The following is a 15952-nucleotide window of genomic DNA, read 5'->3' on the forward strand; positions in this document are numbered from 1 at the left end:
CACCAAAAGACAACCTCAGCTCTAGGTAAGATCAATGCCAGAAGCCTTAATGTCTGCAAATACAGTGGAAGAGACACACCACTGGAACCCAACTGACCTGCACAGGGTAAACCATGCTCTACAAGTGTATGCATAGGAGAGAGTGAAAGGCGAGCCGACAGGATGGGGGGGTTGGTGTTGGAGGAGGCGTTTCCTGCCAACATAAGAATTAGTGACTCAGAACAAGACACAATATCGTACCAGATACACCGACATAGCAGAAACATGTACCTCTAAGAGCAATTCACATAGGAAATGGCCAAAGGCATCAAACATTTTTCCTCATCTCCACCATAGATCAAGGGTTGAGAAGCAAAAGACCGCCCGCCCTCACCCATCCATCCAGCACATTTAACATCACCATTGACAAGTGTTGGACAGGCCACATGAAGGGCTCGCTCCCTCCCCGCAGGACAGGGCCCGGGCCACCGTCAGCACCATTGCCCGGCCCAGCCGCCATCTTGGACACGGCACCACGCGGCCGTGCGGCCTCAGCCCGACCCCAACCCTGGGCCTGACCAGGCCCCGACATCCCGGCACCACCCTCCACCCAGGAGGTGAACGGCCCACTTGGCAGGTCAATGGGAGTACGAAGTGTCGATGGCTCTCCCCCGCCAGGTGCCGAGCACCCCCAGCCTCCTCGGGCGCTGGCTCCACCCCCCTGCTGGGTGTCTGGGCTCCCTCATCCCAGACCCCCCGACCTCCAAGAGCGAGGGTCCGGACATCAAAGGGCGCCAGGCCTATAACTGAGGCAGCCCCAGGACAGGAAGGCAGTTGTATCCTGGAGTCGAGAGACCCAAGAAGAACTCATCCGTAACTGGCCTGCTGGCGCTGCCGCGGCCCTCTGCCTCGTGAAACCTTCGTCTTGGCCTGCTGGCGCTGCCGCGGCCCTCTGCCTCGTGAAACCATCGTCTTGGCCTGCTGGCGCTGCCGCGGCCCTCTGCCTCGTGAAACCATCGTCTTGGCCTGCTGGCGCTGCCGCGGCCCGCTGCCTCGTGAAACCTTCGTCTTGGCCTGCTGGCGCTGCCGCGGCCCTCTGCCTCGTGAAACCATCGTCTCGGCCTGCTGGCGCTGCCGCGGCCCTCTGCCTCGTGAATCCATCGACTTGGCCGGCTGGCGCTGCCGCGGCCCTCTGCTTTGTGAGACTATCATCTTGGCCTGCTGGCGCCGCCGCGGCCCGATCCACAGACACTCCAGCTCGAGGATTGTGAGCTCGCCTCTTAACGCCACCTGTACCGATCCGGTACCAAGACTGTCCCGCTACCCCCTTTTCCCTACAGAGACTAGAAGTGAGAGGACCCCCGGGTCCGAGATATCCTGTATCGCTGATATCCTTGCCTTAAGAACCTTACATAAAGCCTTGAACTCGACTTGGTGTGGTGCCTGTTTGTGGGGAGGGAGGTAACTTGTCTGTACGATCGCCGGAGACGGTCCCACTCGGGGATCTCTCCCCCAGTATCCGGCCGACCCTCAGGGTCCCCGTCTAACATTGGTGGCCAGCGACGGGATACGAACCTACGCATAATCGTACAGAAAGTCACCCGACCCACGACACACGACCACCATGACAACAGAAAGCGAAACAACGGAGAAATTCCAGATGGAAAAATTGGAAGACTACAACCACCGAGAACTGAAGCAATATTGCATGGAACTTGGTCTCCCAACCACGGGTCTGAGTACGAAGGAAGACTTCAAACGAGCCCTAGAAGCCTGGGCGGAAACGGGTACGGCCGTACCCCGAACACAAACAACCGAAACGAGCCCCGCACCAACTAAAGAAAGAGCGGGTCTCTCCCTGGAAGAGATCCGAGAAAGAGAAAAAACCAGACTCCACGAATTAGAACTAGCCCGACTTCGCTTGGATGGAGAACTCAAGCTGGCAGAACAAAAAATAACCCTGGAACACTTACGGCTCAGGGAAGAGCGAGAAGACAAGCAAAGACAGAGGGAGCTAGAGGAAAAGAAACTAGAGTACGAACATGAGCGCAATCTCAAAGCCCTGGAGATCCAGAAACAGGATAAAGACCTCGGGCTCCCCGAACGACCGACCCCGTCTGCCTCGACCGAACCCAAGGTTCACATCCCCAAAGATGTCATCCGGGAATACCACAAGAACGATGATATACAGCAGTGGTTTAAAGCCTATGAGGTGGCAATGACCTCCCACCGGATTCCCCGAAGCGATTGGGGAGCCGGATTATGGGGGAGGTTTGTCAACGAAGGGCGGGACGCCCTGCTGCAACTCCCGGACCAGCTGATGACCTCCTACGACCACATGAAGGCCGCCCTCCTCACTCGATACGGGCTCACACCTGAGATGTACCGCCAACGGTTCCGCGACTGCAAACGGATTCCGGGTACAACTTGGGTGGAGTACGTGAACTTTTTTAGCCGAGCCTTCGAGGGGTGGATCAAGGGCAACAAGGTAACCACCTACGAACAACTCTTTGACCTTATCGTATGGGAACACCTGTCGAACAACTGCTTCGTGGAGCTCCGGCAACACCTCCTGGACAGTAAGCTAACCGACCCTCGACAACTCGCCGTCGAAGCCGACCGGTGGGAAAGCACCCGAGTTGGCCGGAACGCACCCAGCGAATTATCCAGATCGTATCGCCCCCGAGGGGGAGGAGGAAGTCAGGGTCGGGGGAGAGACCCCGGCCCCTCGTCACCCCCCAGAAACCCCTCGACCCCGGTTGGCCGAGGAAGCCCTGCCGTCCGGGCCGGTTTCCGGGCCAACATTACGTGCCACAGGTGCCAGCGACCCGGCCACTACGCCAGTGATCCCAACTGCCCAAAGAATCCGAACACTACCCCCCGCCAAGTTGCAGCGGCGGCCCTAGGGGAAGAACTAATCCCGGAGGACCAAGAAGAGTACGAGGCCGATCCCTCTGAATGGGCACCCGCCGCCATGGCACTGGTCTGCTTAGGGGAGAGAGACATGATTCCGCGGGCCCCCCTTCCCGCCAACACACAGAAGTACGGTCAATGGGTCAACATTAATGGCCGCCGGGCGGAAGCCCTCCGCGACACCGGGGCCAGTGTAACGGCGGTCCGACGCCACCTCGTCACTCCAGACCAAATCTTGCCGAACATTCTTTGCCCTGTCCGATCAGCCGACAACTCTGAAAGCCTATGCCACATGGCCTGCGTCCCCTTCGAGTGGGGGGGAGTAACAGGGATGTTAAAAGTAACTGTCCGCGATGATGCCCCCGTGGACTGCCTCCTAGGAAACGATCTTGAAAGCTCTCCCTGGGCAGCTGTCGAGCGGAGGGAGCACCTGGGGATGCTTGGCCTCCCCGAATGGGTCTGCGTCACGACCCGGTCCATGACCGCCCGCGCGGTCCCCAGCCCGGAAGAGCCCGAGTGGCCAGAACCTCCTCCCGCGCTCATCCCAGAGGAGGCCGCCCCAGAAGCCAGTCCATTGACCCAAACCGAAGAAGGATCCGACCAGCTTCGGGACGTCCCTGACCTGGCACACTGGCGGCAGGAGGGAGGCCCCACGCAGGAACAATTCCGGGCCGAACAGAAAACTTGTCCCTCTCTCGAAGGACTCCGGCAGCAAGCCCTGGCCCAGAGCACCGGGGATACCTCGGGGGCCCACTGGATCTACTGGGACCAAGACCTGCTCTACAGCGAGCAGAAAGTTGCAGAACTAGGGGCCGGTCGGGTGCTGGTGGTGCCCCTTCGCTTCCGAGACTTCCTCCTGAACTTAGCCCACGATGTCCCCCTTGCCGGACACCTGGGGCAGGATAAAACCTACGACCGCCTGGTGACCCATTTTTTCTGGCCCCACATGCGGAAGGATGTCACCAACCACTGCAAGGCCTGCCCCACCTGCCAGGCCAGCGGAAAAAGTGGCCGAAAAATCAAAGCACCGTTACAACACTTTCCTGTCGTCACCACCCCGTTTGAACGAGTGGGAATAGACATTGTGGGGCCCCTCGACCCGCGAACAGCCCAAGGACATCGGTTCATCCTGGTCCTTGTAGACCACGCCACCCGCTATCCCGAGGCCATCCCTCTTCGGACTGTGACGGCCCCCGTGGTGGGCCGGGCCCTGATGGGGATCTTCTCCCGGGTGGGGTTCCCCCGGGAGGTCGTCAGTGACAGGGGCACGAACTTTATCTCCAGATATATGAAGTCCCTCTGGCAGCAATGCGGGGTCACCTACAAGTTCACGACCCCCTATCACCCGCAAGGAAACGGACTGGTCGAGAGATTCAACCGCACCCTCAAGGGGATGATTAGGGGTCTAGAAGAACCCCTTCGACGCCAGTGGGACGTGCTACTTCCATGCCTCCTGTTTGCCTATCGGGAGGTCCCGCAGAAGTCCCTCGGCTTCAGCCCATTTGAACTCCTGTACGGGCACCCCGTCCGGGGCCCCCTCAGCCTAGTCAAGGAAGGTTGGGAGCAGCCTCCCCAGAAAACTCCCCCGGACATCTACAGGTATCTCCTGGCTCTCCGCAACCAGACCCGGCGGTTCCGAGACGCCGCCAAAGCCAACCTCGAGGCCAGTCAGGAGGACATGAAGAGGTGGTACGATCAGCACACGTCCTCCATTGAGTTCGAACCTGGACAACAGGTCTGGGTGATGTCCCCGGTTGAGCCCTGTGCACTCCAAGACAGATGGTCCGGGCCCTTCAAGGTAATCGAACGCAAGGGGCCCGTCACCTATTTAATCGACATAGAGACTGCCCGGAACCCCCTACGGGTCCTCCATGCCAACAGGCTCAAACCCCATTTTGTGCGATCCGAACTCAGCCTCCTGATGGCTACCGATACTGGGACAGAAGAAGACTCCGAACCCCTTCCGGACTTACTGAGGGCCCTCGAGCAGGATGGCTCAGTGGAAGGGGTCCAGCTCTCCGAGGCCCTATCCCCGGAGCAACGCCAAGACTGCCAAACGCTCCTGAGGCAGTTCGCCTCCCTGTTCTCCCTCACCCCCGGAGTCACCCCCTGGTGCCTCCACGATGTGGACACCGGGGACAGCCCTCCTATTCGACACCGAGCGTACCGCGTACCAGACCGGGTACGAGCCTGCATCCAGACAGAGGTGTCCAAAATGCTGACCCTAGGAGTGATCGAACCCTCAGACAGTCCCTGGGCGAGCCCAGTCGTCCTGGTTCCCAAGGCAGCTGCCCCGGGCGTTGCCCCTGAGCTCCGGTTCTGCGTGGACTATCGGGGGCTGAATGCAGTTACCCGGACCGACGCTCATCCCATCCCCCGGGCAGACGAGCTAATTGACCGGATGGGGGCCGCCCGCTACCTGAGCATCTTCGACCTAACAGCGGGCTACTGGCAGATCGGCCTCACCCCTAGGGCCCAAGAACGATCCGCCTTCTCTACCCCAGACGGGCACTACCACTTTAAAGTCATGCCCTTCGGCATGAAAAACGCCCCGGCAACGTTCCAACGGCTGGTAAACCAGGTACTGGCGGGCCTGGAAGACTTCAGCGCCGCCTACCTGGACGACATTGCTGTGTACAGCCACCAGTGGACCGACCACCTCCGCCACCTGCGGGAGGTTCTACACGCCCTCCAGCAAGCCGGGCTCACCATCAAAGCCAGCAAGTGCCAGGTTGGCCAAGGGTCCGTGACCTACCTAGGACACCAAGTGGGAAGCGGGCTGGTGGCCCCTCTCCAACTCAAGATCGCTGCCATCCAGGCCTGGCAACCCCCTACGATCCAAACGGAGGTCCGAGCCTTCCTGGGGCTCACCGGATACTACCGGCGGTTCGTGAAGGACTATGGCAGCATCGTGGGGCCCCTCACGGAGCTCACCTCCAAAAAGAGCCCCAAAACCGTCAACTGGACCCCGGCCTGCCAATCGGCCTTCGAAAAACTAAAGACCGCCATGTGCACGGCCCCGTGCTCCAGGCTCCCGACTACAGCCGGGAGTTCATTGTGCAGACGGACGCCTCCGATCATGGTGTGGGGGCCGTCCTCTCCCAACTCAACGCCGAAGGGGTCGACCATCCGGTGGTCTTCATCAGCCGACGCCTCTTGCCCCGAGAACAGCGCTGGAGCACCATTGAGAGAGAGGCCTTCGCCGTTGTCTGGGCACTCAAGAAGCTCCGGCCCTACCTCTTCGGCACCCACTTCCGGGTGCAAACAGACCACCGACCCCTGCAATGGCTGATGCAAATGCGGGGGGAGAACCCGAAGCTGCTACGTTGGTCCATCTCCCTGCAGGGGATGGACTTCACTGTGGAACATCGACCCGGCCAAGACCACGCCAACGCGGATGGCCTGTCCCGCTTTTTCCGCCTCGACGAGGAAAGTCCCCAAGAAGATGGGTGACTCTCCCCGTCTTCAGCTGGGGGGGACGCATGTTGGACAGGCCACATGAAGGGCTCGCTCCCTCCCCGCAGGACAGGGCCCGGGCCACCGTCAGCACCATTGCCCGGCCCAGCCGCCATCTTGGACACGGCACCACGCGGCCGTGCGGCCTCAGCCCGACCCCAACCCTGGGCCTGACCAGGCCCCGACATCCCGGCACCACCCTCCACCCAGGAGGTGAACGGCCCACTTGGCAGGTCAATGGGAGTACGAAGTGTCGATGGCTCTCCCCCGCCAGGTGCCGAGCACCCCCAGCCTCCTCGGGCGCTGGCTCCACCCCCCTGCTGGGTGTCTGGGCTCCCTCATCCCAGACCCCCCGACCTCCAAGAGCGAGGGTCCGGACATCAAAGGGCGCCAGGCCTATAACTGAGGCAGCCCCAGGACAGGAAGGCAGTTGTATCCTGGAGTCGAGAGACCCAAGAAGAACTCATCCGTAACTGGCCTGCTGGCGCTGCCGCGGCCCTCTGCCTCGTGAAACCTTCGTCTTGGCCTGCTGGCGCTGCCGCGGCCCTCTGCCTCGTGAAACCATCGTCTTGGCCTGCTGACGCTGCCGCGGCCCTCTGCCTCGTGAAACCATCGTCTTGGCCTGCTGGCGCTGCCGCGGCCCGCTGCCTCGTGAAACCTTCGTCTTGGCCTGCTGGCGCTGCCGCGGCCCTCTGCCTCGTGAAACCATCGTCTCGGCCTGCTGGCGCTGCCGCGGCCCTCTGCCTCGTGAATCCATCGACTTGGCCGGCTGGCGCTGCCGCGGCCCTCTGCTTTGTGAGACTATCATCTTGGCCTGCTGGCGCCGCCGCGGCCCGATCCACAGACACTCCAGCTCGAGGATTGTGAGCTCGCCTCTTAACGCCACCTGTACCGATCCGGTACCAAGACTGTCCCGCTACCCCCTTTTCCCTACAGAGACTAGAAGTGAGAGGACCCCCGGGTCCGAGATATCCTGTATCGCTGATATCCTTGCCTTAAGAACCTTACATAAAGCCTTGAACTCGACTTGGTGTGGTGCCTGTTTGTGGGGAGGGAGGTAACTTGTCTGTACGATCGCCGGAGACGGTCCCACTCGGGGATCTCTCCCCCAGTATCCGGCCGACCCTCAGGGTCCCCGTCTAACAACAAGACAAAGACGGTGGCGCTCATGGACAAATTGGCATAGGTAAATGTTAAGGACAAGATACAGTTAAACAAACTCCAGCCATCGCCCTTGCTCCAAAAGACCAAAACCTACCAACCTTCCTCTCTTTGCACTCCCTCCACTCCTAGCCCTCATCCCTCCCTCAACCTCTTCCCCCCCCTCTCTTTGCACTCCCTCCACTTCTGGCCCTCATCTCTCCCTTAACCTCTCCCCCTCCACTCTGTGCACTCCCGCCACTCCTGGTCCCCTTTCCTCCCGCAACCTCTCCCCCCCACTCTCACTCCCTTCTACCACACCGTCATCCCCGCAACGCCCAGCCTCCACACGTCCCGCAATTGGCTCACCCCCCCCCCTATCACTGACTCCCCGTCCAATAACAACAATACCATCTCTAACCCTTCCACTCCCTCCCCCCCAACCTCCCTACCTACCCGAACACCAACACACTCACTAACACCTCCAACCCCAACTCCACCCACCTCACTAACCCCCCACCCCCTCCCCCCCCCTACTCCACTAACCAAGACACTTGCTCTCCATCTATGCCCACCCCCAACTCTGTACCCAACCCCACGCTGGACATGATCATGTCAACCCTCCTCCAAGTGAGAGAAGAACTCCACACCCTCAAAGAGTTACTTCTCACACACCCCAGACACCCCCCCCACCTCCACTTCTCAACCTAACAACATATCCCCCTCACATCCTACTCACCCCCTACACTGGACCTCTATCCCCTCTCGCAATACCTCCAGCCGCCCTTGGCGCACTATCAAGACTCTCTCGGACCCTGACATACACGCCCTTCTCCGCACTTATGTCCCGGTTCGACGAAACCTCTTAGCCACCACACACCTGCCTATTCCTACGATTCTCTCTAACCCTCTCAGACACCCCACGAATAACTACAGAGGCTCTGTCCCCAACAACCTCACAAAAATCCCCCTCACTTTAGATCCCTCCTCCTCCCTCTGCACCCCCAGACTCAAATGCGCACTCCTCAACTGCAGATCAGCCCAAAGACACGCCTCGGAGGTCGCTGATCTCATCATTTCTTTGAACCTTGACCTCGCCATCCTAACTGAAACATGGTTAACTGAATCTTCTACTCCTATCATGGATATCCTAGTCCCCCCCAATTACTGCATCATTAGACTTGACAGTTCCAAGAAGGTAGGCGGTGGAATCGCATGCATTTACAAGAGCAACCTTTCAATTAATAAAGTCACCGCCCCTTCTCTTACCTCCTGTGAATACATCTGCCTTGATGTCATCAGTGAAAACAAACCTGTATGTTCTCTACACATCATCTACCACCCACCTGGGGACAACATCACCTTCTCCCAACAACTCATGGACACAATCTCAATCAACTCAGGACGGCAAAACACACAAATTTACCTGGGCGATTACAATCTTCACTGGAATGATTGTAGTGACGCAGTGGTCAATAGCCTCAAAAATTACCTTAATGCCTCTGACCTCACCCAAATTTGCAACAGCCCGACCCATGACAAAGGCTCTATCCTCGACCTTATCATCTCCAAAGAAGGCACTACTCAACTTGATTCAATCCAACCATGTGACTGGTCTGATCACCATATTGTCACATTCTTCATCAAGGAAAAATTTAAACGTATCCCGGTCCAAACCTCCAAGCCCAAAGTCTGGAAAAGAGACTTGAAGAAACTCGATCCAAACTCTCTACCCCCTGACAGCTGCAATCTCCTACTTCCCCCTACCGGCGTTACTGACGTTCAGTGCTTAACTGACCACTATCTCAACTCTATGACCTCAATAATCAACGAGGCTGCACCGATGCAACTGAAAAGAGTCTCCACCAAGATCTCCAACCCTTGGTACGACAGGAGTCTCAATGAAGACAGAAGGGCCATGCGAATGGCAGAGCGCACCTGGAGAGCTGGTCCCTCAGCTCTGCACCTAAAAACTCTGAAGAAAAAGAGAAACGCGTACTTCAGGAAAATAAAACGCTCAAAGTCAGATTTCTTCAGACTCCAGCTCGACCAAGCAAAAAAAACGGCCAAAAAAACAGTTCGAGCTAATCCGATCACAATCCAAGGAACAACCCCAAGCAGTCGGCACCATGGGCAATGCACCTTCCTGTGAAGAGTTCTCTGCTTTCTTTAACCAAAAAACTGACAACATAAGGAGTGATCTCCTCATTGACGCAAGCCTATACCCCAAACCCCACTGCGTTACACCGAATGAACCAAAAAACAATGCGACATGGTCATCCTTTGACACTTACTCTGAAGAAGAAATTGACAGACTACTCAGCACCCTGAAACCATCCAATCACCTCAATGACCCTCTTCCGGCTAACGTTGTAAAAGACTTCACCCCTCTGCTCCTCCCACTCTGGACTAAAATTATTAATTGCTCACTTCAACAAGGAACAATCCCTGACTCCTTCAAAGTTGGACAAGTTACACCTTTACTAAAGAAACCAACAGCCGACCCCACTGATCTAAACAACTACTGTCCTATTACCAACATTCCCACTCTCGCCAAACTGTTGGAAAAATGCGTTCAACTACAATTGACAAAGCACATAGAGCAGTTTGATCTCCTCAACGCTCATCAATCAGGCTTCCGAGCAGGGCACAGTACCGAAACTGCTATGACTCACATAATTGACGACGCCCTACAAACCTTAGATCAAAATGATACCTGCCTCCTCATCCTTCTTGATCTCTCTTCAGCATTCGATACTGTGAAACATGAGAACTTACTCGAGCTCTTAAGCACAAGAATGGGTCTTTCTGGGACTGTTCTTCAGTGGTTCACCTCTTTTCTACACAACAGGTCTCAGAAATTCAAGAGCAACAACTTGATGTCCTCTCCAGTACCTGTATCGTTAGGGGTCCCTCAAGGATCCTGCCTATCCCCTACTTTGTTCAACTTAGTTATGGAACCTCTCACCACCCTGCTACAAGCATCCAATGTACACTTTCACATGTACGCCAATGACACTCAACTATATCTCAAACTACAATCCCCCAAAGACATTATCCGTCTGAACTCAACGATCAGAAACACCCAATCCTGGCTGGCCGATAACCACCTCAAGCTCAATGCTATGAAAACTGAGTTCCTTCTGATCTCACCTCCCGCGAAAATTTCTACCACTCAAACCTGGCTTAAATACCTAACTGCACTCAATGTCCAACCGACCATCGTGGATTCAGCAAAATCTTTAGGCATAACACTTGACGCCAATCTCAACATGCAGCAGCATATCAGCAAGGCAACTAAAGGAGCGAACTTCCAAATAAATACCTTGAGGAAACTTAAACCCTTCCTCCCAGCCAAAGACTTCCGAAATGCAGTACAAGCACTAATCATCCCTCGCATAGACTACGGCAGCATCGCCCTCTGCGGCCTCCCCCTAACTACAACTGCACCGCTAAGAGCCTCACTAAACGCGGCAGCGAGGCTCATCACTGGATCTAAAAAGCACTCACATATTTCCCCTGACTTCAAATCCCTGAACTGGCTGCCTTTTGAAGCCAGAATACATCTGAAAATTGCCTGCATGACGCACAAGGCTATACACCTGAACTCACCCGGCTACCTCACTCAGAAGCTGAAAATCTCCAGCGGCTCCAGAACCACCAGAAGTGCAAACAATCTTCTGCTGAAGCCTCGAAGATTCCGGAAGGAAAGAACCTACAAACGCTCCTTCTCAGGAATGGCGCCTAGGATCTGGAACTCACTCCCTCCTGAAACCAGGCTCATCCCCTCCACTTTTCTTTTTAAGAAAGAAGTTAAAGCTATCCTCATGGCTAAATACACTTGAACTACTACTTTTGATCTTTAAGACTCTGCGTCGATCTGTACTACTTGTTTGATCCCTTTGCAATGTGTTTTACTTGTATTATCGACCCTACCCAATTGTTCATGCTCCTTTGCACATGTGTTTTATTTGTATTATCGACCCTACCCGATTGTTCATGCTCCCTCTTATTTGTACTACTTGCATTGTTGACCCACCTTCCTAACTATGCTCCCTCGTGTACCCACCCTACCTCCTACCTCCTGCCTATGTAAAGCGCTCTGTTATCTGCAAAGATCTTGTTGGCGCTATATAAAACTTTCAAAATAAAAATAAATAAATACATCTTCACATACAGAAGCCAGGACCGCTACCTGTCATAAGCGTTTTCACCACCCCTGTATGACAATGCTCGATTCATGACAGGGAGGTTCTTCGTGGTAACAAAGATACCAGCAACCTCATCAGCTGCACCACCACAGAGACTCTGGTGTTGTGAGGCACGACCGGACCGGTGTCCAGTCTTCATTCTTTTTTTTTTTTTTTTACTTTTTATTGTTCAGAGGGAAAACATAAAACAGTGGTACAGCAGTGCATTAAAGTCATGATATGCATATAGACATTGTGAATTGGTCAGCATTCAACACGGACACGTCAACAACTTGCAGTCCTTCACGCTGTAATTCAATTGTTGGAGACAGACATATGTCCCCCCTGTATTTGTTCCACCCACCCCACTTGCGGTCCCATTTTTTGGGGCATCCCCTGTATTTGAAGACGTCTTTTTCTACTATCATGGCTATGTCCATGTCCACTGCCCAGTCGTGGACAATAGGGATTTCACCCACCCCCCATTTCTGTGCAATATTGCGTTTCGTGATTGCCCATCCCAGCGAGGCCCAAGTTTTCTCTGTCTGTGTAAGGTCGGTGGCGTTCCAGACGTTTAGTAGGCAGAGTTGAGGGGAGGCCCTCAGTGTCTTACCCCCAGCCCTTTCCATTTCAATCTCCATTTTTGCGCCACATTTTTAGCTTGACATGGTTTTGTTTTCGTTTGTGACATGCTTTCACGATAATGTACTGGGAAATCATTATACACGCTGTTCGTTTCTTAGCAAGCACCATTACCATGTTTATTTATAGACGCTGTTCAAGGCTAGAAGCGCATGGAACGAGATGCCCTTCTCTGGCTGGAGACAGCTCTTCAGCTTTAGACTAACCATAGCATCAGCACTGCACCCCTGGCACAGAGCGATTGGAACAGTGCTTCGATGATATACACTGGTTCTACTCCGCAATGGGTAGAGGAGCACTTCTGCTGAGCCTTTCCTGGATGGAACGCACTGTGATTGAGATGCAGCCCTGCTGACTCGGACCCATATCCTGCCACGAACTAGAGCCTGTTCCACACAGATTGGCTTCTGGATTCAACCTACTCAAGTATGGGGGTTAGGCTATCCTAAGGGCTCTGGCAGAAGGGTACTCCCAGTATGCTCTCAATAATGTAGGTAATACTAAGTACGAGTATATACATACTATAATCATAGGAGCACTATCATTAGTTAACTATTCATATTTTTTACCATTCTGTAATGTTGATTACAATGCTTTGTTTCTTCTTCCTAATAATTGCAGCAATAATTGCAGCACACTCTTTCTATGCAAGAATGCGACTGCTCTAATAAAGGTTTTAAAACTTCAATTTGTATCTTTCTTGCGTTACACTGGCCATACAAAAGTAAAACAACGAAAGGGTTAATCTGTTTCCCCCATTCCTTGGGGAATTATAGAGTGGTAATGTTCGAAGTTACAGACACCATCTGTCACCCTGGTAAGGTTAGGGGTCCAGAAGGAACAATGTGAGCCAAATAGGAACTAGGCCAACATTCTCTGACAAATACTCGTGAACCGAGTTCCATTATTTTGAAGTCTATGTTACCAGATACACAGTCCTACTAAATTCGTAGGAAATATAACACTGGCTTGATCTCATTTGCGTGTTGTGTCAATACAAGCGAAGTCAATGCAATTCTCAGTGAGTTCCAAAACCTCTTCAAGGGACTAAGGGTGTTTGAAGGCAAAACTTCACATTGATGACACCAGCAAGCCCATCACACTGACACAGAAGAGTCCTATTTCCCTCAAAGTAGAAAGTCAAGATGCAGTGCCTCAAACTTATGGGGGTGATCAAGAAAGTGTCTAGTCCCACGTTGTGGGGTAACCCAGGGAGGTAACCTCAAAGCATAACTTATCCAAAAACATTAAAATCTGTATCGACATGCGATTACTCAACACTGCGATATTAAGAGATCATAACCCTCAGTCAAATACTGGGAGATCTAAATGAAGACAAATGGTTCTCCAAGCGGTACTTAAACACTGGGTGCCACCAGCTACGCCTGGATAAAGACATGAAGTACACTACGGCGTTCTCAAGATCCATCGGGTTGAGACAGCACAGGAGACTGAGCTTCAGGGGATTCCCAAGCGACACAAGGTTTGCAGTCTGCAGTACGAGAGACTTTACACGCACTAGTGGGCAACATAAAACAGAGCAATGACATGCTCAACTATGCACCAACATTGGCAGAGCATAATTGAAGTCTCTATGTCCCATTTCAGCGCCTCAGCGAACCGGGTCTGACTCTACTCAAAGAATAGTGTGAAGATCAGAAAACAAATCTGCTACATATTCTCGGTCAGGGTGCTCAGCATCGACCCAAAAAAAGGCTGAGGACATCAAAAAGGCACCAGCACCCAGAACCGCCTCAAACATCAGGAATGTCCTAGGAATTAAACTATTAAGGCGGTTTCACTGCAATATTGGCCACCAGATTCCTACCACTACGAGACCTCACTTAATCGGCGACAACATAGTCCTTGCAATATGAATACAAACCACCACTCAACATCAAACTATGCCATTATGAAAGACGACACAATGCACTACTTCGACACCCTAGACAGCCTGAATGTGGGTGCCCTCTTTGTTGGGCGGGGAGGAGTCCTCTTCCAAGAAGGAACACTTAAACCATGAGGCATTCAACAGAGTGCTCATGGACACAGACGTGATACTCTCAAATTGAGCATAAGGTTCTGGTAATCCAGGAGGCATGCAACATTTCCACTTACACCGCCAGATGGGCCAAAAGCCAGTAGTCGCACTGTGCAAAGGAACGTCAGAGTTTCCCCTGCTCAGAATGAGAGGTGGGCTCTTCAACAGTGCAACTCTAAGATCAAATACGGGCCAGGAACAGGCAACACTGAAGACTTCTTCTTGCAACACCAATCAAACAGCATTGCTTAACACCAGAAGACAGAGTGCACAGATGGCTTCCAACTGCTCATCTCACAGAGAGCCAGCCTGAGAGCTCTTTCCCTGGAAGAAAATAGACTGCACTATAAGTGCAGATTTGTGCAGCAGTTGGCGAAGACTGCACAACAAGAAAACAGATGGAACTATGGAAAATCAGGAATGAACTGATTGGGACAGGAAAGGTGACCCTTTTGAGAGGGGTTAATACTGTAATTCCCAAGGATCTACAGAGCCGCACTATCATGCTAGCTCACCAAGGAATCGCCAAGATGAAAGTCCACTTGCAGAAAAAAGTATGGCTCCCTCAGATGGACAAGCTCACAGGACCAATGATCACAACCAGACTCCTTCGTCAACACACACACAATTCTCCAGCATCCACCACCAGGGATGGGGCATGCACAGAGCCCTAGGTGAGGGAGAATGCAGACCTATGCAGCTTACCAGAGATGGTCAACAACTCTTAGTCCTCATGGATGTGTGCTCCAAATATCTTGCAATTCGGAGCTGTTGGCGTTAGAGAAAAATCTTTGCAGCATCTGAACTCCCCTTCCCTCTCGAAAGAGACAAAGGACCACCCTTTAACGGACATCAAGGACGATATGCAGGAACTGCACATACAACACCTCACTGGCCCTAGGCAAATAAAAAGGTCAAGCCCTTCATGCTAAATCGCTGCACATAGCCCTGGAAAAAAGGAGACAATGTCAACCGGGCCCTTCACTCTCCAGCCAGTGTACTATTCAAGAGAGTCCCCAGGGGTTCCCGGGTGGTTTCCGTCAGAGATCAACCATGAATGTGGCCAGCAGAGGCAGCAGAACAGCAATGATAACCTGATATTCACAATGGAGACTATATGTTGGTCAGGGAGAGAGACCCTGGTAGCTAATTTCAATTAACCTATGAACGGACTCCGTGAGTAGTTACTAACACAAGAGGAACAACGGTCTCTGTCAAGGGAGGCGTTGAGAGCGTCACCTGAAACATGTTATTGTTTAAAACGACAACTGTGGTGAGGATAAACAGCCATCAGGGAGAACTGGATGAAGACAGCATGCAGTGGGACAGTGACAAGACTATGGGTGTAGAAAGGACAAGGGATGCTGTGGACACCAGGGATGAGAGGCCGTGTGAATCCTCAGGGTATGAAGCGTGGAAGCATGGAGGATGCCTGTTGCCAGAATTGAAAGACCTGGAATGCCCTGAGATAAACCATGGCCAACCTAAAGGATGGGAGACATTGTACCTTATTGAAAACTTGTAGGTTTGTCCATTGTTGGTTGTTTGTCTTCACTGTATGGTTGGCAAAAAAATTGGTGCGATGTTAAGC

The 15952-nt window shown here is 53.5% G+C and overlaps 1 protein-coding gene across 3 annotated transcripts in view; it reads right to left on the minus strand.

Annotated features, from left to right (window-relative positions):
* The window catches only part of OXNAD1 (oxidoreductase NAD binding domain containing 1), a 154157-nt gene that overhangs the window by 114968 nt on the left and 23237 nt on the right, over nucleotides 1–15952 (minus strand). The window lies entirely within an intron of this gene.

The sequence above is a fragment of the Lissotriton helveticus genome, chromosome 10 (genome assembly GCF_964261635.1).
Source record: "Lissotriton helveticus chromosome 10, aLisHel1.1, whole genome shotgun sequence".
Lineage (NCBI taxonomy): Eukaryota > Metazoa > Chordata > Amphibia > Caudata > Salamandridae > Lissotriton > Lissotriton helveticus.